The sequence below is a fragment of the Meles meles genome, chromosome 6, assembly GCF_922984935.1.
Source record: "Meles meles chromosome 6, mMelMel3.1 paternal haplotype, whole genome shotgun sequence".
Classification (NCBI taxonomy): Eukaryota; Metazoa; Chordata; class Mammalia; order Carnivora; family Mustelidae; genus Meles; species Meles meles.
Window position 1 is genome coordinate 150,326,055 of NC_060071.1, and position 19,657 is coordinate 150,345,711.

Here is a 19,657-nt window from a genome sequence, read left to right on the forward strand (position 1 = left end):
AGAGATCCGTAAACATATAAAAGGTGCCCGTTTCACTAACCAGCATGGAAAAGCAGATTAAAAGCCCAACATCATACCACAAACCCACAGAAGGATCAACACGGAAAACACGAAACCTTCCTGTTATCAGCAAAGACGCAGAGTAGTTGGAGCTCTCGTGCCTCGCTGGTGACAGTGAACCCCGGCACGGCCGCTTTGGAAACGTGTCTGGCAGCGTCTGTGAAAGTTGAACACACGCAGACACACGCCAGCAGACGTATCCAGCAGAAACGAGCGTGTGCGTGTCCCCAAACACCTACTGGAATGCTCAGAGCAACACAGAAGCCAAAAGCCAAAGCCGTTCCACCAGTAGTAACTCGGGTGAATAAATCAGGGGCGTCTGCCCACTGGAATGACGCAGACAAGACAGGAGCCCCCTCGCAGACCTCTCGCTGCACTGAGCACGCAGATGCCAGGGACCTCACATGGGAGGCTCCCCTTCCAGAAATACCAAAGCCCAAGAGACAAATCTCCGGTGTCCTCGGGTGGGGGTATGGGAGGGAGGAGGAATGAGGGGAGCTCAGGGACAGGACCTGAGGATGGTCACCTCCGTCTGCATGTTGGTCACAGGTGGTCAGACGGTGGCATCCGAGGCGCTTGTCCGTGCATATTCCTTCAGGGAACGTGTGCTGGGCCAAACCACTGGACCCGCACATTCGGGAAGCACAGCGAGGAGGAAGCGGGGAGGGTGCCCGACCCTGTGTCCACGAGGACTTGGTGGGCCTCCACCACAGCGGCAGAGACAGGACGACCATCCCCGTGCACTCTCATATCTGTGTCTTTCAGCCTAGAGCGTTCCTTTCAGAACCAGTCTCCTTCGTAGTGATAAAATAGTTCCCTGAAACTCACCAATTCCTTCTGTTTCAACCCAAATGAGATAAATTTGATGTTTGGTGTTAGAGTGAAGCCTTGCAGGATTCTCCCTTTGGGCTTTCCAGTGACTTGCGTCCTCCTCTCTACGTCATAGTTGCCGAGCAGGATGTCCGGAACGAGGTTTAATAATTTAACAATGGTTATTTCTTAGAGGTCCAATTTAAAATGACTTCTACAGACTCTTCTGAAAATTGTTTACCTCACTTGATATTTTTAATACCAAACATTGGAAAAAACCTTTATTTTCTGCCTCTCGATTAGCCATCACTGGCTGAGCAACCTTGAGCAACTCTTAACCTCTCTGAGTTTCTGTATTTACAATTTTAAAATAGAGATAATATCACCAATTCACAGATTTTGACAAGGATTAAGTTAGATCGTTCAAGTGGAGTGTGGAATTGTCTACCACCCCATTGTTTCACCAGCTGACCAGGGCAGGGTTACCAGATAACGCAAATAAACCCTGTGTTTCATTCAGAATAAATCTGATAAATCTGAAAAATTCAGATAAATCTGAATTTCAGACAAGTAAGTTTCAGCCTAAGTGTGTCCCATTTAGTATCTGGGACATACTTGTACCAAATATTGCATAGGACATACTTACATAGTTATACCAAAATGGTATTCACTGCTTATCTGAACTTCAAATTTATTAGAGACCCTGTATTTATATTTACTGGATTTGACAGCCCTGCTCAAGGGCATTGCTGTGCTTTTGCCTACTTGGTTTAACAAGTACCAACCCTGTACCCAGCACAAGGCAGGCTTTCAGTAAATATCGGATGGATGGATGGATGAATGGATGGATGAATGGATGGATGGATGGATGGATGGGTAGATGGGAGGAGTAGGCAGGTGGGCAGTTAAATGTATGGCTGGGTGCCTGGATGGGTAAATGTGGGTGGGTAGTTGGTTGGATGGATGGATGGGTGGATGGATGGATGGCAGGTGGGTGGGTGGATGGGTAGATGGGTGAGTGCATAGATGGGTGGATGGAAGGATGGGTGGGGGTGGGTAGGTGGATGGATGGATGGATGGATGTTGGATGGACAGGTGGATGAGTAGATTGATGGGTGGATGGGCAGATGGTGGGTGGGCGAGTAAGTGGATGGATGGATGGTGCATGGGTAGGTGAATGGGTGGATGGGTGGGTGGGTGGATGGATGGTGAGTGGGCGGGTAAGTGGATGGATGGTGGGTGGGTGGGTAGGTGGATGGGTGGATGGATGGATGGGTGGATGGATGGGTGGTGGATGGATGGGTGGATGGATGGATGGTGCATGGGTGGGTGGATGGATGGATGGATGAGCAGATAAGTGGATGGATGGTGGGTGGGTGGGTAGGAGGATGGGTGGATGGGCAGATGGGTGGATGGGTGGGCGGGTGGTTAGGCAGATGGGACTGGATACTGTAATGGCTTTAACACCAAACAGCCTAAGTATCCCATGACAGAGCCAGGGTGAAGCAAAGGAAGTGCCTGCTGCTAGGAAGACCCCAGCTCAGACACATCATACCATGTCTGGGATTAATCTGCTCCGTTTCTGTGTCCATTAAATGGAAACGCTCTGCTGTGCTCCAACAGGAGGAAGCCCAGTGTGCTGGGGCCTGGGCCACATGTCCTTGACATGGGAAGGAAGGAATCTGCCTGCAGGCTTCCAAACCTTCCCAGCCCATACCCGATTTCACCTAAAAGGTAGCCTCTCCATTCCTAGCACCGAGGAGCTGTCCCCAGACAGCTGACCACTCCCCGTGGCCACAGCCACGCATGCCGGCCTCTCCCGGCTGCCATCCAGAGCCTTCCTCAGTGAGGACGTCCAGTCGGAGAGACCTCTCCCACCCAGGAGTCCCAAGCCGCGAGAACCACATCTTTCTAGAGAGGCCCACCTGCATCTACAGGAAAGGGGCTCCGATCGGCGGCCCACAGCACCCGCAGAGATGCCGCTGGCCAGCCCTTCTCTTTTGGAGAGCCCCCCTTGTTGAACCAGGCATGAGGGAAGCAGCCCACACTCCTGGCACCCCTCCCCTCGTCACAGAGAATGCCTGAGAGTGGGGGGCATCCCCCGGGGTGGGGGGCCCATCATCATCAACACGGCCCTTCCTGCAAGGCCCCTGGACGAGAAGCAGTGAGCTGTTGGCAGAAATGGCAGGGTGGGGGTTGTGCAAAGCAGACGAGGAACGGGAAAACACCGGCACGGGAGCCGGGGAGAGCCCCTCCCTCCGTGGGCCTTTGGGGAGACAATCCCTCTTTCTCTCCTTGCCTCCTTCAGGTTGGGTTTCTTGCAACCTGCTTACGTCCGCGTCTCCGAACCACACCACACAGCGCGGCAGGGCTGGCCCTCGCCAGGACTGGGCATAGCCCCATGGGCACCCGCACCAGCGCTCAGGGGCCACGGCTCTGTGCCCCTCCGTCCAGTGGCTTCCTGCCGGCTCTGATGCGTGGGGGGCAGTGCGCGATCACCCAGCACACTCCCTGCCCCGCCAGCAATTTAGACAAGGAGCCCGAAACCCGGAAAGAAATATAGCACACCTGGGAAGCCAGGGCGCAGTGGGGGAGGGGGGGCACCCACCACACATCGGCTCAAGGGGACATACAGGGGAGGGCAGGCCGAAGTCAGCTCCCCGTGCTTCGCGTTGGTACAAACGTTCATCCCAACACAAGACGTCACTGCTAGGATGGAGCCTCTATTCCATACTCCGGAGCCCAGCTAGGAGGGGCCCCGCAGCGAGACTAGGGGTCCAGGAGCTCCTTCCCTCTGCGGCCTCAGGTGTCCCACCACACGTAACAAGACGACGGGGGGAGACTGACCCAACTGTGGGGGAGTGGGAAGGCAGGGCAGCACCCAGGGGGTGGCCCCAGTCAGAGGGGGCGCCCTCTCCACCCACCCCTGCCCCAAGGACCAGGAAGGTGACCCCAGGGGCCAGAGCAGGGCCAGAGCCTGTCCGAGCCCCTGCAGAGTTCCCCCTGGGGGTGGGGCACCAGCCCGGTCCCTCCCACAGCTGCCACGGAGGTTCCCAGGGCCCCAGGGGAGAGGGGATGTCTGCATGTCTGCGCCACTACAATACTTGGGGGAGGGGGCCTGGTACCCGGTTCCCCTGTGCCCCTCTAAGCTCAGGCAGTCCCGCAGCTTCTGGGGTTCCTGGACCGGGATAGGGCAATCCCCAGGGGGAATCCCAGAGAAGCCCCTTGGCAAGCGCCCCCCCCCCGCCCCCAGAGGTGGCCTGGTTGGCGATGCGAGCATGGAACAGCCCTCCCCGCTGATCGGAGGGCCTCGAGGGGGCTGAGGTGGGAGCTGTTTTGGGAAAGACCCACCCCCGACGCAGGCCCCAGAAAGGCCCGAGGTGAGGCGCGCCCCCTTCTCCCGCCGCGCTCCTCCTCCTCCTCTTCCCAAGAAGACAGATGGTGACGGAAACAGCCTCCTTCGTCTTCCGGAGGATGACTCAGAGCGCAGCTGCTTCCTCAGCCCCACACAGCAGCCCGCAGCCTGCCCTCCCCCGCCCCGGAGCCCCGGCCCCGCACCAGGCCGCTCCTCCCGGGAAGACGCTGGGCAGAGGGTGGGCAGGATCTCGGCCGACACCCGCTCCGCTCCGCAGGCCTGGGTGGGGAAGGGCTGCCGTCCCCCAGCCTGGGCTGACCCCATACAGCCCCGGCTGCACACCCGCCCCAGCAGAGCCCTGCGAAGTCTCTCACCGACCACCCCCCCCCCAACAGCACCCCTGGGCAGCAGGAGGACCGTGTGTTCTGGGCTCCCCCGGTGTCCCAGGGTGGGGAGATGGAGAGGAGGACAGGGGAGGGGCAGGGGCTGGGTGGCCCGAAATGAGCTAAGCCTTGGTTCTCAGGGACACCGGGAGAGAGCAGAGTGAAGGGGGCGGGGAGGGCTAAGAGGGAGCCCCGAGGGAGAAGAAGCAGAGAAGTTTCCAGGAGCAGGAGGAGCAGAGATCATTGTGGAATGCCACAGGAACCAGACAGACCAGCCTCCTCCAAGGAGCCCAGCTCGGCAGCCCTGCCCCGGGCTTGCCCCCCGGCACACAAGCCCCAGACCCCTCAACTCAGAACCCACTCCTCGCTCAGAGCTCAGGGACAGCTCTCCCCCTGCGGAAGCCCCCCGGGACCGCCTGGCCTGTCTTCTCCCTGTCACCCCAACTTCGCTTCCTCTCCCCATCCTGCCAGGCCGTGGCGCGGACCGACCCCCCAGACGAGGGTGCACATGGACACACACTAACCGGGGGGCGGAAATGAGGAGCCTATGTTAGCGTCTCTGCTCCCCCCACTCGCTCTGGTCCTGCCACTCCCAGTGACTGCCCCGGAGCTCAGGGCCATGAGCTGGGGTCGGTCCAGGGCCCTAAATCCCAGACAGCAGCGGGCACTTCCTTCTGTGGGAGCAACCGGGCCTGGGTCGGCGGCCGGGACTCAGACCAGGGCCCTCCACCTTCCAGCCCGGGAAGTCGAGTAGGTCCTGGGCTCCGGCAGGAGGTCCCCAGAGAGCTGAGCAGGCTCCGGCCCCTCCTAGGTTTCCTCCCTGTGCGCTGCCCCCAGTTTGGGGCTTCAGGTTCCCTGAGTCAGGAACAACCGAGACCCTCTCACCTGCCTACCAGGTCGACGGGAGGGAGGGTGGGAGTCGTGCCTGGGAGGGGACCGGGATGCCGACGGCACGGTGGGGACGCGGGTGTGAGCTTCGGGCTGGGCCACAGCACCTGACTTCTGTGTAGCCTCGCGCCAGCTCTCAGCGCCTTAGATGCCGGGTGTCCATCTGCTGGCGGAGGGTGACAGGTGCCAGGCAGGGCCCCATGACGATGGACCGGACCGAGCCCGCAAGGGTCGCCCCGCTGCTCTGAGCACCCTTCCGGGGCGGGGCCTGCGCTCCTCCCCACACTGCGTGCTGGGCTTCCCACAGCACACACGGACCCACGTCCCCAAGCTGGGGCCAACTACAAGGCCAGGCCCTGGCTGAGCTGCACAGGCGGTGCCAGAGGCACAAGCAGGCCCCTGTCTCCCGGGCCTTCCGACAGAAAGCGGGGTGACGGCCCCGCCTCCCCGCGGCAAGAACCAGGAGCTGACCTCTGACCCGCCCTCACACACACCTCAGCTCTAACTGCACCAGCCCCGGCCAGCTTGGCCCCGCCTCCCTGCCCCCCCCACGCCCGGGGATCTTTCCCCATAAGGCAGATCCCCCCATCCCTGCCCCTTGCCCCCCCTCCTTGCCCTGCTCCTCAGCTTGTCCAGAAGCGCTTTCCCGGACTCCCCCTGCCCCAGCCCCTCAGCCTCCCATCTAGGGTGGCCGGCTAGTCCCCATCAGGTCACCGGGGGGCTGCTTCCCCCCCGGCTTCCTCTCCTACCCCAGTCTCCACAACACACCTCTCCTTTCGTAGCAGAGGGCACAGCCAGGAGTTCTCACCACTCACGCCGCGCGACCCTCCCGCAGCCCTGGGCGGGTCTCTCACCGGGCTCAGCTCCAAGCAGCCAGGCTTCCTGCCCAGGACCTGGCAGCGTGTGAGCGCACAGCCTGCATGTGGCCCGGGCGCGGCGGCTCCCGTGCTCCGGGGCAGCACCGCGGGGCCACACCACCTGCCGTCCACAGGGCCCTAGGGCAGGCCTACTTCTGAAATGCGGCCCATGGGCTTACACCCCCTGTCTGCACGGTGTCATGCCGCCATGCCGGTGGCGTCAGACGGCCCGTGCTCCCCCCCAGGCCCTCCGCACCTCCCACCCCCCAAACCCAGCCTGCCCATCCCCCTGCCCGCCCCACCCCTCCTCCAACCAGGGGCCACTCCAGGGAGGCGGGTGGCAATTCAGGCCCGAGTCAGCAGCTTTGGGAGAAGGACTTGGCCACCTCTTTGCCGGCACAAGGGGGAGGGGGGCAGAAGAGTCCAGGCTCTGCTAGCTGGGGTCAGCAGGGCCTGCCAACCAGCACTGAATCAGCCCGGGAGCCCAGAGACGCTCTCCTGCGGGAGCCTGACCCTCACGGGGCCCAGCATGCTGCGGAAGATGGGTCTGGACCACGGGGAACCCGTGGAAGAGAGACGGCAAGTGGGAGGGGAAGGCTCCTGGCTGGGCGATGGAGGCACAGCCTCTGGGGTTCACTCAGACAGCAGCCGACCCATGCGCCCCCACCCTGTGGAAACGGAGCTACTGGCTGACGCACTCACTCAGCAAACATCCCCTGGCAGGCGTCCCAGCCAGGCCCTGTGCCCAGAGAGCAAACATGGGGCCTGGGCAGGGCCCGAACGCCGGGCCATCCAGAGCCCGGAAGGCACAAAGGAAAGGCTCTAGCTGCTGGCAGGGGGGTGTGAAGGGCTCCCGCGAAGCTAAAGTCAGAAGGGGCCCCCCCACCCCCCTTGCACAGGCTTTGAATCAGGATCTCATGAAGTCATCTGTGCTCAGTAAGTTAACAGCGATTTAAAATGGGAAAAAGACAAAAGGACATCCTCGTGACAGCCATGGGCAGGAAGTCTGGTGCCACGCGTGTCCCTCGTCTTGGTGGACTCGGTGTGGTGTTGCGGCTCCCGGCTGGGCCGGGGTGGGCTGGGGACACGTGTGGAAGGAGCAGCTATGGAAGGGCTCCGGCAGGTGCTCCCCCGACAGCCGCTGCCCCGACTTGGCAGAGGGCATTGCACGGCAGTGCACCCGAGACCACCCGCCAGGGGCCGACCTCTGCCAGCGCTCCGCCCACCCAATCAGAATTAGATTTCCAGCTGATTTTAAAAAACAGGGCCAAAGCAGTAAGGAATGGGTAGATTAAAGGAAATGGGGCGCCACCTGAGGAGGCCCCAGAGGACTTCCCGAAGAGGGATGCGCAGAGCCCGGAGTACACATCCCATCACCGGGACCACCCGGGTTCGTGCGGAGGCACCGCTGAGAGTTAGGACAGGGCGAGCTCACTCAGACCCCCACCCGCACCCCCTTGGCCACACCTGGTCTGGAAACCGCAGATCAGTCACACACAAGCCCGAGCCGGAAAGAGTGGTCAAAGTTCAGTGGGAGAGAAGGGAGGAGAGTGATTCTCCCTGGGACCTGACGCGTGGGGAGAGGCAGAGTGGGGGCAGCCCATGGAGGGCCAGAGGGAGCTGGGGAGGGAGGGGCACCAGGACCGTCCGGGGTGGAGGCCACCCCTGCAGAGCCGGACCCTAGAAACTGGCAAGGCGGGGGTCCCAGGGGGCCACGTTGCGGTGTGAGCTTTTGGGTTCCTTTTAGCCGCTAAACTTCTGTCTGCTGTACAGGCTAGAGGCCGGGCCCTGCTGGGCGCTCAGGAAGGTGCAGGGGGCCGGAGCGGGGGCCGGGGCTGGGAGCAGCGACCTGGGGGCATGGAGGCTTTGGGAGCAGCGCAGGCCAGCGGGGACCCAAGGAGCCCCTTCCCACACCTTGGACTGAATCTGTCAAGTCCATCCATAGGACAGCTTAGGGGCAAGTGGGTTCTTTTCCACAAAGGTGAGGAGGCCCAGTGCCTCACTCAGGGACGGCGGGAACAGCACGGAGCCCGGATCTGAACTCGGGTTGTTCTGGGACGACAGGTGCCTATGGGGTTGGGGGGCCCAGAGCAGGGCTGAAGGCCAAGGTGTGGGTCAGAGGGAGGCAGGCGCCGGCCGCGGTTCCATTCATAAACAGCCTCCTTCCCTAAAATAAAACCTCCGAGACCTGCGAGGCCCAGGCTTGGCACCGTGTCTCTAAGAAACACAGTCCAGGAGCCAAAAACCACCGGCAAGGAATTCCAGACTCAGTCCCCATCTCTCTAAGAACACCAGGGAGAGCCCAAGACAGCAGCCGAGGTGCCCTCTCCCTGGCCTCCCCTCTTCTCTGACAGCTCTCCCCTTCTCCCTTGCTCCCAGCCCTGCCTCTCTAGACAGACAAGACCCACCCTTGAATCTGCAGCTTCCAGTGGGAAAGGTCCTGCGTGGTGCACAGCCCGGGCTTGGGGCCAGAGGCCTCCTCACCCTCAAAGCCCTAAAGATCCCCGCGGGGACTCCGTCTGGTGGGCCCCCAATTATCCCTCCCCCAGTCCCCGGGACTAGGGCTGCCCATCCCGCTTGTGCGTCTAGACCTTCCCTGGGCAGTTGTGGCCCCAAGGGAGGCAGGGGAGGCGGGGGGCAGCCTGTCCCAGCACCCCAGCCTCCGTGCAGCTCAGCACCTTGGCCTGTGGATGCAGAGGACGGCGGAGAGCAGGTGCCCTGTGCTGCCCCCAGCGGTGGTCACCACCGTCCCAGCAGACCCAGGGCATGGCCGTGGTGGTCTCTGGTCTCCACAAACCGCGGATTCGCCTCTAGGGGGCCCAGGGTCAAGGTCCGCCAGCATCTGGCCCACATGTCACCGGTGGGTGACATGTCACCACATGTCACATGTCACCCACAACACACGACCTGGTGCCATGTGTGTCTCTGGTTAGAGATGCCTTATTTCGTGTAGAGTTGACCCTGAAACCAATGCTGACCTGCCCCGCCCCCACACAGTCGAAAAACGTGTCACTTTTAACTCCCCCGGAACCTGACCCCCAAAACACAAGCCATCAGTCGGCACGCATCCTGCGCTGTGCGTTACACGCCGTATTTCTGCCACAGAAAATCTCAGGGAGGAAACATTGACAGCCCCGGACCGCATTTACTGGGAGACACTCGGCGTCTTCGTGGACCCGCCGGTTCAAGCCCACGTTGTTCAAGGATCCGGCCGTGCTGACCCGCCCGCGCCGAGCTCCTGCCCGCCGCTCTGCACCCGGCCCCTGGACGGAGTCTCCTGACACAGGTGTGTTCCCGGGAGGCACGTCCCAGCCACTCCCACAGCAAACCTCCAACGGAAGGACAAAAATGTGGAACACACGTCACTGGACAGGCCGAGACGGACCCCTGCTCACGGTGCGGAATGAAACCAGGAGGCAGGCCGTCACCTCCTTCGACGTCAGCTGGGGACCTGCTAGTCGGGGAATCAAAGTGTTTGCGGCCCTGGGCATGTTCCCCAGTGGCTGTGGCCTTAGGGTCATAAACGTGGGTCAACCAGCAGGCACGCACGTCAACCATGAGACTGTCCTGTGATAGTGGGTGCGTGTGGGTGTTCACGTGAAGGATGGAGAGGCCACTCCTGGCCACTGTCCCCCCCCACGAGCGCCGTCTGATCCCACTTCCTGGACCGCGATTCCCCAGTAGGGGCGGGCCCCAACGGACCCCAGCCTCCGGGAAGCCAGCAGCAATCGCCAGACCCTCGGGGACTCCCTGCAGTTTGAGCTGAGGACACAGAGAATCGCCAGGGAACCCTGAGAGGCCGCCGTGAGCAGGTACTGAGGCCACGGGGTCACGGCATTGGGGGAGAGACGGGGACACGGGGAGGAGCTGCCACGGAGGTGACCAGAGGGATGGCGTCCTTATGGACGAGGACAGAGCAGGAGTGGTGCCTGGGGTGCCGCGGCTGCTCTGGGCAAAGGCCGGGGACCCTGGCTCTTACTCACCAGGTGGAACTAGCTGAAGCAGGTGACTGGTGGGTTGGGGGGGGCACCGGTGGGTAGCTGGACGGGCAGATGGATGGGCGGGTGGACAGATAATGGGTGGGGGACAGGCGGGTGGGCGGGTGGACAGGCGGGGGCACCGGCAGGTGCGCGGGTGGGTGGGGAGGTGGTTGGGTAGAGGACAGACGGACAGGTGTGTGGACGGGTGTGTGGGTGGACAGAAGGACGGGTGGATGGTGGGCTGAGCGGGTCGGTGGCCGGGCATGCTTTTGCTGACTCCGTTCTGTAGCAGTGTCCGGGGTCATCTCAGGCCATCCCAGAAAAGAAACAGAAGGAAAAATATTTCAAAATGAAAGCAATAAAGATCACTCTGGGTGCCTGTCCGGGGAAATGAAACTGCAGTCCAGGCTGCTGCCCCGGGTCCCCGGGAGCCCCAGGGGGTCGGGCTGACAGGGACCCACCCACCGCTCTCGGGGACGTCCTGGTTTTCACCTCTGCGTCGCACGCCAGGCAGGGAGACTGCTCTCTGAGAAGTGCCCGCGCCCGCCTTGAGGCTCCCAGCGGAGCTCACACAAGGTCTGCCCATCCCAGTCTCTGAGTTCCGCTTCCTGCCAAGAGGCAGGGGCTAGCTCTGTGCCGGTTCGGCCGGCGGGCAGGGCACCCTCGCTCTGCCAGAGCACGGAGGGGGCACGTGCTCCCCCAGAGTCAGGCGCCGGCGACGCGGCGACTCTGGCCAGCGGGTCAGAGGCGGCTGGCCCCGTGTGGACGCTCCAGCATGTTCCTTGTCCTCGGGCATTGGGTTACCCAGAGCTGGGGGTAGGCACGGAGGCACCCCCAGCTCTGAAGAGAGACCCAGGTCCCAGGAAGGGACCTGACAGGTGGACGTACCTTCCAGAAATAATGTCCGTCATCAGATGGGCCGAGTGTGCTATCCTGGGTACAGGGAGTTTCTGGGGTGGCACAGGAAATCAGGTCAGAATGAGGCCTGGATGGGGGTGTGCCTGGGGTGCAGAGTGACTAGAAGAAATGGGGGTCGGGGACGTCTTTATATGTCTCTGTGGGTAAGGTAGGACGAGACCTATGAAGCTGAGGTGGGTCAGAGCCCAGGGCTGAGGGAAAGCCACTCTCAGACCAGCGTCTGTACCCTACAGCCCGCACGGCCCCTGACCTCGGCCACCCACCACATGGACACAGCCCCACACAGACACACTCTTCCTGCTGTCTTCAGCCAGCTCCGGCCAGTTACCTGTTGGCCTGCGGTGAACTGACTCAGCCCTTGGAGGGCAGAACAGACGCCGCCCCCTCCCTTGATGCCGGCCCAGTAGGGCCTGGACTGGGGACCCCTGCCCCAGGGCGCACCAGAGAGAAAGCCCTGGGCAGGAGGCCACCCTGGTGGTGCCGGCTGGCCCCCAGCAGCCCCCCCTCCATCGAGGCAGGGGGTCTCCCTGCTGAGCGGGCCGCAGGATGACTGGCCAGCAGGCTGGGATGCGGACCCCAGCCGTGCCAGGAGTTCACTCCAGTCTCCGAGTGAGGCTCTGGATTCTGCCCACTCCCCAGGCCCGGGGGTGAGAGCAGGGGTGCCAGGCACAGAAACCCTGCTCAACGCTGAGCTTCAGCTCAGCCATCCTCCCCAGCCCAGGCCCGGGGCTAGAAGGTCACCCTTTCCTCCACTGCATCGTTCCGTCCATTAGGTCAACAAATATACCCACTGACCACAGCCGGAAGCAGCCAGGCGCCAGCTCGGGACAGCAGTGAGTCAGCTGGCCTGTGTCTCCCGCCCCACCTCCAGGTCCTGCCAACGCCGGGCATCCAGGCTCTGGGATCCGGGGATCCAGGAGAGCGAGGAGAGGCCCGAAACCCAGCTCTGGGGAGGGCAGGAAGGCTTCCAGGAGGAGACCCCGAAGCTCAGAGGGTCAAGCAGAAGGGCAGGGAGCAGGATAGGGGCGGCTGGCCAGCCTTGCAGGCAGAGGCACTCACTCTGAACAAGGACTCGGCACATTCCAAGAATCGCTGAGTCCCCATCCAGGAGTGGCCCTCGTGTGCCTGCGTCTCCAGGTTGGAGAGTGTCCAAGAGTCAGCAAGCACCTTTCTTGGCTGGCTCTCCTGGGGACTCGGGGCCCTCATCCGGCACTGGCCTGTTGCCAGAAGCCACTCCTGCGCTGGGGCTCCCTGAGATTTCCTGGGCTGGGCAGAGGCTACCCACGCTCCTGGGAGTCTGCATCGACGGGCCCTCTCCCCTCCAGACAGAGGCGCACGGTGGGTCCTGGGGCAGAGCTGGGGCAAGGCTGGGAAGGCCCTCTGCCTCCCGCCCTTCCATGGCTAGTCCCACCTACCCGGCCAGCCTCCCCAGGCTCCGAATGCTGCAGGTCTCCAGAAAGGTTTGTCGGACGAGCCCAGGGACAGAGATGCTCTGTCCTATGTTCTCATCTCGCCCTAATTACAGGCCTTAGAGGCTCCTGTCATTCTCCTTTGCAGGTGGGGAAGCGGAGGCTTGGCAGTTGAAGTCGTGTCCAGGCCTGACTCACACCCTGAGCGCTGGAGCGGGGCCCTGGGGGCAGGGGCTGTGTCTCTGGCAATAGACTGGGGCTGGACAGAGGACCGCCTGCCTCCATCTGCCCCTCACTCACCCATGGTCCCCTGGGCCTCAGGCCTGGGGCGATCCGCTCCCTGTGAGCTCCCACTGAGGGTTACATACCCCAGGGGACTTCCAGAGCTGGGGGCCGCCTCTCCCAAGCCGGTCAGCCAGGCTTCCTGAGCGAGCGACGGGCAGGTCCCCCCAACTCCGAGGAATGTGGGGGTCATGGACCAGGCCCCGCAGGGCTGCAGGACTGATGAGGCAGGGCAAGGAGGAGGGGGTGGCAGAGAACACGGCCTTAGCACTCCCAGGGCCGGGGCAGGCACGGCTTCCTCGAGCTGTTGCCTGCAGGCCCGGTTCGTCCAGCTGCCCCAGACCCCCACCCCCAGGGGACGGGGCCGCCGCGGCTGCTGGGGGCTCTGTCCACCGCAGAACGCCCGCGAGGGACCCTCAGCCGGGGAGGCAAGGGCCAGCGCAGGGGTCCCAGGTGGGGGCGAGGCAGCCGAGCGACAGCCGGACTCGGACTCTGCCCCTGAGCCCCGCGTCTGAACGGGTGGGACAACGGCTCGCTGCCCGCGGGGGCTGGACCAGAGGAGGGGTCGGGGAGAGAAGGCCCGGCGCGGGGGACCCCAGGGAGGCGGCCCTCCGCGAGGTTCGAGGTGGGGGGACTTTCCCAGGCCCCCGCCGCCGCCGTGCACGCCAGGAGCGAGGCCGGCAGGTGCGGCAGGGGCGGCCTCTGGGCGGCGCGGGCACGGGGGCACCGGCCGGCGGGGAGAGCCTCCCGCCGACCCCTCCCCGACTCCGCCCCGGGCGGGGCCCGCTCCCCACGTGGCCGCCGGGGGCGGGGCGGGGCGGGGCGGGGCGGCACCTCCTCTTCCGCGCGCCCCGCGCCGCGGGATCCCAGCCCGCGCCCAGCCCGCGCCCAGCCCGGCCCGAGCCCTGCGGAGCCCGCGGCCCTGCCCGACCCCAGCGAGCGCCGCCGCGCCCCCGCCCGGTAAGTCCGCGCCTCTGCGCCCCCCGGGAGCCGCAGGGGAAACTGAGTCCGAGCGCGGGGGCTCCTGGGCCGGGGAGGGGGGTTGGGGCAGCGCGGCACGGGGCGGGCGGGCTCCCGGCTCGCGGCTCCCGCGTGGCGCCCCCGGAGGCCCCGGCCCCAGGGCGCAGCCCACCCCGGACCGCCGACCCCCTCGCGGGACGCCGCCCGCACGCCCTGGCCGCGGTGGTGGGCCGAGGGTCAGCCCGCCAACGCCCCGCCCGCTGCGGCCAGAATTTCCCGTCCCCGCGGCGGCCACGTCCTGACCGTGAATCAGCCACAGTTGGGAAAATAAACTTCAACTTCGGGTCGGCAGCGGGGGAAGCCCCGCGAGCTGCGCGCCGGCCCGGGGTCCCGCGGGCGCTGCTGCCTGTAGCTGCCTGGGCGCAGGTGGGCGCACACGGGGCCCTGGCACGCCACACGCAGCCTTGGGGGCGCAGCTCCCGTCTGCTCGGGGTTCCTCCTGGCTGGGCTGGCAAACCTGGGGGTGGGAGGCTGGCCCTGTGCTCCTCCAGCCCCACCCTGACCCCCTTCCCGAAGAGGGAAGTGAGGAATGCCCACGACCCCAAGAGGGAACTGGGGTTGCCAGCAGTGCTCCTGGCAGCCTCCGCTGCTCCTGGGAAGGGGGGGGCAGGTGGGTCTGTGCGCCTGGCCTCCCGAGGTTCGGTAACTTAGGGGCCCCCCCATCCCAGCTGCAGGGCGGCCGGACTCCTGCTGTGACCACAGCAGCTAGTGCCCTGGCCTAGCCAGCCTCGTGTGGCCATGTGGGCGGGCATGGCTGTGACCCTGCCTGGGTCGTGCATACCCTCAGAGGGAGCTGGGGTTGGGAACTTCCCTCAGGCAGTCCTGCTCCCTCAGGCAGTTGGACCTGGGCAGGACACTTGCCTGCTCTAGGCCTCAGTGTCCCCATCCGCACCCTGAAGAATGGGGACAGTGGTTCAACGTCGACCTCCTCCCTGTCACTCTCAGTGGGGAGGAAAAGACCCAGACCCCTTCACAGCGCCGTCCAGGACAGGGAGCCTTTGGGGAGGGGGTGTCAAGGATCTGGGGTCCGGGGCCTTGCACTCCCTGCCCCCACTCCCTCACCAGGGCAGCATCAGCTCGTGACTTCAAAAGCCAAGTTGGGCCCTAGCCCCCAGCTGACCCCTGCCCGGGCCCCACCTTCTGTCTCCCCTGAGGAGCTCCCGGCAGGTGGACAGCTCGTCACATCTGGCAGACGGGCCAAGGGGCCCTGCTGCGAAGAGGACCGCGGTGGTCAGGTGGGGCTGCCCTCCTGGGACCCACCCAGGCAGCCTGTCTGTCAAGGTTGCCCCGGTTTCCAGCAGAGCGTTAGCTTTCAGGTGAGGCCCCCCACTTCGTGGAGGAGCTGACGGCTGTTGGAGCTCGCCGCGCGCACCTCACGTGCCGGTACCCGGGAGCTCCTAACCTCACATACACTTTGTTCGCCTTTCATCAGAGTGCGGTGATTTTCCAGGCTGGAGAAGGTAGCAGGCGCCCAAGGGCTGGGGAGGGATGGAAGGCAGCTGCTGGCGGGTGCAGGGCACGATGCGGCTGCCCTGGCTCCAGACCAGGGCAGGGAGTGTTCTTCAGGGCACCCCGAGGAGGAACCGGAAGGCAAAGTCCCCCCACAGTCTGAGGGATGTGGCCTGACTCAGCTGCCTGGCTCCTTCCCGCACTGGTCTTGTACACAGTTGGTGTCTCATAGTTGCATGGTTCGAGGCCCAGTGGACACAGTGGATTGGGAAAGGCATGTGCACCTCCATTTCAGGACAGCGGACAGAAGTGGGTCTATGGGAGGTTGAGGCTGAGCCCAGGCAGGAGCCAGTCTCTTCAGGGCTGTCCCCAGACAGCGCCGTGACTGGGGACCCTGGACATCCAAGACAAGGAGGCTGGTTTGAACCCATTGGGAAGGAGTGCGTGTGAGGGGGTGAGCTCCCCATCGCTAGGGATGACAGCAGAGTCTGACCCTGTGGCACCTGCCAGCCACCCTGGCGAGGTGCTCTTGCGCGCTCCAGCTGGTCCTGAGCGGGTGTGGGGACTGTCGGCACGGCTGCTCCGTCTGCCGCGTGGAGAGAGCACTCCGAGATGAAGGGAAGCTCTTTCTCGGTGACCGCCAGGCCTGCACCTTCCCAAGGTGTGGTTAAGGAAGGGACTGACCAGGTGGGGGGCTTCCCGGGGGCCCCCTCTGCCGAGTGCCCTGCAGCCTCCTGAGAGTGGGCCCAGGGGCCAGCCTGCGCACGGCAGCGTGCCCTCGGGTCCTGAGCGGGGTCTGGGCTCCGAACGGGCGAATGACAGAAGGAAGGAGTACGCCAGCCAGCCTGCCTCGTTCGCACCCCACGGCCTCCGACCCTTGCATCCACCCAGCGAGGCACGGGAACTGGCATGATCGTCTGTTTCACAGGAGAGGAAACTGAGGCCCGAGGCTGTTGGGTTGTAGAGTCCTGCCATTCCGGCGGGACGCATTTATAAAGCCCCTACTGTGTGCATCAGCGTCTGTGCTCACCTCACTGCCCCAGTGGACCAGAGTGCAGCGTAGAGGGCGTGCTGCCCCGGGGTCAAGGTGAGAACAGGCTGGGCCATGGGGGCACATGGAGGCCAAGGCTGGCCCTGTGTCCCTCATCACTGCCACAGGACCCTCGGGTCCCGGCACCACCACTCTGGGACTAGGAGAGCTTTGTCCCGGCCAGGCAGCACCCCTGGGGCGCCCTACAGGGGAGGGGCAGGCTCTGGGGCGTCCCCCTGTAGGACTCCAGAGCAGCTTAGAGGGATGAGCAGCGGGCGCAGGCCTGCTGGGCTGGACCCCAGGAGCCGGTGGGCGCTTCCAGCCGTGGGGGGTTGGCCACAGATGCCCGGATGGCTAGACCACACAGAGGCCCCTCCCCTGGGGCTCCCTGAGGACAGAATGCTGTCTTCCGCCCGCCCCCCGCCCCCATGGCTACCCTCCCACGAGCTCCGCCTCACCCCTGCAGTTTTCCCTGGTCAGGGACCCCTCCCACCCGGGCTGCAGCTCCCTCACCGGGAACCGCCTTCCTGTGAGCCGGGCCTAAGTGGGCGAAGAGGGGCTGGAAGGTGGACGGCCTGGGCCGACCCCACAGGGAAGGCAGAGGCCCACCGAGCAGGGGTGCAGGGCCAGGGCCACCGAGGGTCATCAGGTCAAGACTTCTGCGGCTGGGAGACCAGTCAGGAGACACACTTTGGGGGGAGGCAGACGGTGCTTCCCATTTAGCAGATGGGGCCGCGGAGGCCTAACCGCCAAGCCTCGCCTCGAGGCTAACCCCGGACACAGTGGGTCAGGGAGCAGGCCAGCTCCAGACACACACAGGGGCCTGGGTGATGGCTTCCCTCACTGCCCCCAGCGCCCGTCGTGCCCAGCCCGCCCTGCCCCTACACGTACAGCACACACACTCTCACACACACACAGCCCGTGGGGTGGGGGATTCTCTGTTCCTGAGCTCAGTCTTGGCCTTGCTGAGAGCTGACGGCCATGAGCGTGGGTGCCAGCGTGGGCCCTGGCCAGCTGTGTCAGACGGCCTGTCTCCCCGTCTGTGCCTGTGCCCCGGCCCTCTCGGGCTCCGGGTGTGGCTCAGCGGGTACCTGCTTTCCCCGCCGTCCATGTCCCCATGCGCAGGTCCCCATTTCTCCCCCCAGTACAGCTTGGCAAGGGCAGGAAGGCCGATGTCTGCTCTTCGGCCGCCCAGAGGTGGGGCTGGGCACTCCCTGTCCCCCTCCCCTGTCTCCACCTTCCCACATACGGAGACGTGAGTGTCGGAGAACAGGAGCACCGCGGGCACAGAGGGGCTCCTGCCCTTCTGGAGGCACACACGGCCCTGTCTGGGGCTTCGGGGCTGCCGTGGAGGTAGGGCACAGCCCAGGAGGGACCGTGCAGGCCAGGCAGGCCCCGTGGCCGGCAGGGGGGCCAGGCTCAGCCAACCCAGCATCCCCGGAGAACATCCTGGCCACTTGAGGATGGGAAAACCAAGTCCTCCATGGGCCTGGCCCTCGGCAACTGGCAAGGAAGGCCTCGCGGCATCTCCTGCTACCGCCCAGCGTCTTGCTCACCTGCCAGGCCGGGGGGCCCCAGGGACCGAGTGGGGGCTGTGTCCCAGCTGCACGTTGGCCCCTGGCAGCCTGGCTGAGGAGGCGGCGGCGGTGTGTGTAGCGGCAGGGTGGGCACTTGGGCACTTGCGGAGCCTGGTTTAGAGCGGGCGTCCCGTCATCTGCTGCCGGGCTCAGGGGTCGGCCTGCACGGGCTTGGCCCCGTTTGAGGACTGGACCTGCGGCCCTGGCCAGCCCTGTGGTTGTCCCAGGGACACAGCCAGGCCGCAGCAGAGCCTGATCTCACCCAGAAGCTGAGCCATCCTCTGCCCCCGGGGCCCTAGCCAAGGCCCTGGCAGTGCCGGCGGCCCCTCCCCCACCCTCAGTCGGGGCTTTGTTCTCTGCCGGGCAGCCTGGGCTGGGACTGCCAGGACGGGCATCGGGCAGTCTTCAGCCCCTCCCCTACAGCCTGAGGCCGGCAAGCACACACATCAGGGCCCAAAGCCTGAGGCACTGAGGGTCCTCCCAGACTGGGTGAGGCCTTTCCCGAGGGCAGCAGGGACACAGGGAGGGACGGGACCTCCGGGAGGAGGCAGCTCTGAGCTGCCTGCCTCCGCACTTGGGGGGCAGAAGCCAGAAAGGAGGGATTCTGGTGGCCAGCCTGAGGTCCTTGTGGGGCCCCGGGGAGGCCCTGCGCGGGAAAGGTGCGGCCGGGGGCTCGGCCTGCCATAGAGAGGCCCCAGATTCAAACGCGGCCCTGCCCCCTGCGGCCAGCCAGCTCCTTGCGCTCCTGCACACCCAGCCCCAAGTCTGCACCCTCTACTGCCCTCGAGCAGTCACTGACAGAACTGGCTCAGCCACAGAAGGTGGCGACAGCGGCGTCTGTGGTCCTCGGCCACACCGTGCCGCTCTCCAGTGGCCGCCTCGGGGCGCCAGACTCTGGACCCGAGCCCTGAGCATGTCAGAGGTGGCCAGGCCCTCCGGGGAGCCCCCTGGCCCTGCTCTTCGCGCAGCCAGGGGGATGGAGGCTCGGAGACAGCTGAGGGCCGGGGCAGACCCTGTCCCCGGGAGCCCTCAGCACAGGTGGAAGCGAAAGTTCGGCTTCCTGGCATCAGTGCCTCTGCCCTTCCTGCCTCCCCTGCGCCGAGCCATCCCTGGGGGAGGAGGGACTCCCAGACCACCCCCAGCCCTTTCTCAGAAATGCAGGCGCACAGCGCCGGCCCTGGCCGCGCTGCCAGCACCCTCCTCCCAGGGGCCAAGGGCAACGGCAGCCCCAGCAGCCCCCGCCGCTTTCTCGCAGGCGCTTCCTGCTTGCCCAAGTCCGTCCTCTATGGCAGGGCAGCCCTCTCTGCGGCTTTCTGTTCTTTCCCAAATCCAGCCCTAGCCCCGGAGGCCGGGACCCAGGGAGGGTGCAAACAGGCCCGGCCTGGGCACCGTGTGTCCGCTGACAGTCCCACCTGCCCCCGCATCCTAGACCACAGTGGCCCACGTCCAGGCCTGGCCTCCCTGACCAGCAGGGCCGCCCGGCTCTCAGCGCCAGCCCGCCCAGCCCAGCACCCTCGGTCCCCTCTACCCTGCGTAGCTGTAGCCTCACAGACGAGACCAGTGGAGTTCGGCCCTGCCTCCCTGGTGACCTGCGCTGAGCCCAGTGCCCCTCAGAGACTGTGGGCCTTTTCTGTCACTG